Below are 2390 nucleotides of genomic sequence, written 5' to 3'. Positions count from 1 at the left end.
TAGAAATGTGGCCATAAAACAACTCAGATAAAACCATACATAAGCCAGAAAAAAAGGCATTTGTTCTTACAGAGCTCGTGTTTAGTGAATTCTTCTGAGTATGGGTACTTAATTAGACTAAAAGACAAAACCAGATTGCAGAAATTATGAAATCCACAAATGCACTTCACGTAACCTTGAGTTTTTCTTACTTTCAGGGTGACCTCTCCGGCTCCTCCACTTGGCCGAGCTTTGTTGAGCCATCACAAAGCAAATACATTGTACATTCATCATTTCTTTCCTTCTACAGCTGCCTTTGCTTCCTGCAGCTAAAGGAAACGTGTGTGCTGATTGCCAAGAGGAAACATCCACTTTTGGTTTGAAACAGAAAGTGTAGCACACTGCTGAACATTACAAAATTTACAAAGCCTGAAGTGCAAAGAAAAAGAGCTCAAAATGAAAGCCTCGGATAGAAAAAAAAAATCACTGTGTTTCATTTGCGGATTTTGGCACGACTCGGAAATCAATGTCATTGAGAGAAAAAAAAAAGTGTAAGAAGGTGATATGATTTCGGCTATGCTACGGTGTCATGAGTTACTTACAAAATGACATTTACGGTATAGAACATCTTCATCTTGGTTGTCCATATATGATACAAAAACTAACTTTTCATTTGTTTTCATTCCCTTTGAATGCTGTTTTACTTGAGGGAATAGGGTACAATTAATGTTAAAAAAGACAAACTGACAAAATAGTCCAAAAAGATGAGGGGTCACAATAATTATTTTTTATTTTAGTAAAAAATGTTTGTGCTTTTTACACCATTGATCTGAATGGAATAATGAGATTCACTGTGGTGTACGTTTGTCATTAAAACAGCAGAAAGTTTCCTCTCAGGAGATTCACTGGAAAGCCTTTGACAGAGCTTTTTTCTGACATATTTTAATAAACATTAGTAACTGATGTATATTTCCATTGCAGATTTTTTTTTTTCCTTCTTGATCCCTGTAAACATGGTTCAGTTATGTGGCAAAGTTATGGTGGCAGGTAAAAATTACTTTACATTCTACAAAAACAAAATTTACAACCACAATTGGATTTTCCCCCCTGGGGCGGCTTGACATGCACTTTATCTACTAATATTATTACAGCCAGGTGACACAAACAATTTATTTGACTATACAACAAACAGTTTTCTTTCAAAAAAGTACTTTTTTAGATAACTTAAAAATTAATATAAAAATAAACAATAGTTTTGACTGCTCCTCGAAATAGCAAACAAACAAACAAAAATGGACGGAGGGTCTAATGGCATAAAACAATTCTGAATTTCAAATGAAATGCGCAGATCTATCGGTACAAAACATCGAATGCAGGCGATGATTCTTGGCTAAACCTTCATCGTAATTTCGACCATGGAAAACAATACAGGTGAGATCAAAGAAAATGATGCAAAAGCAATATACAAAATTTCAAAGATAAATACAATATTTATAATTGATATGTTACAAAAAAATCCCTTAGTGACCGCAAGTGTTTGTGTGAAAGTGTTGCAATGTATAAGACAATTTTACTCCTAACTGTAGGAATAAAACTCTGTACTAAATATTTAAGTGAATCTGGAAAATTCAAGACAAGTGTATAAATATTTAGCTACAACTTTGGCAAAATCACAAAAGTCTACAATTGTATAACCACATACAAAACACATTAGGGAGTAAGGAGCTAGAGGTATAAGGACAACTTTCTGGTACAAGAAACAGACTTCACAGTAGCCTAAGAATGCAATAGTATACAGTGCTAGCAAAAAGTTGAAAAACATTGCAGATCACACTCGCTTTACAGGAAGCTTTAGCAGTGGAAATATTTTCTTTCTTTTTTTTTTCTTTTTTTGTCTTTTGTAACCAACAGACAGTAGCGCTTCGTCTCTGTTAGTGTGCTTGTTGAAGGCAAGAGAAGAATTTTTGCAATATCAAAGTTACAACTTCTACCTACAATAAGTTACAAAGTTCATTTCCGCCGAACGAACTGAAAGATAAGATCTCCTTTCCCGGTTCCTCGCATCGTTCCTTCTTCCTTGCCTTTCTTTTTGATTTATAAATCATATATCTTATATTATTTCCAGTTTATTGGCTCTGTATATATTGGCCCCCTTTTTATTACCACAATCAAAATAAAAAAAATAAGCAAAACAATAAACAAAAAATAATAATAATAAAAAAGGAAAATGAATTCACATTATGAAGATGTGCAGTGGCAGCACATCGGTGAAAGAGAAACATTCTTACACATTTTTTTATCAGTGTTTTCATCAAATGACATATCCACAATGTTTCTTCCCACACATAGCAAGAACTAGACATAGCCAAGATTAAACCAGAAATGTTTATACAAAATAGGTACGTTTTGTT

This window comes from Sinocyclocheilus anshuiensis, unplaced genomic scaffold, assembly GCF_001515605.1.
Source record: "Sinocyclocheilus anshuiensis isolate Anshui unplaced genomic scaffold, SAMN03320099.WGS_v1.1 scaffold1500, whole genome shotgun sequence".
Lineage (NCBI taxonomy): Eukaryota > Metazoa > Chordata > Actinopteri > Cypriniformes > Cyprinidae > Sinocyclocheilus > Sinocyclocheilus anshuiensis.
The sequence above is the reverse complement of the archived record's forward strand: the minus strand, read 5'-3'. Positions refer to the sequence as shown.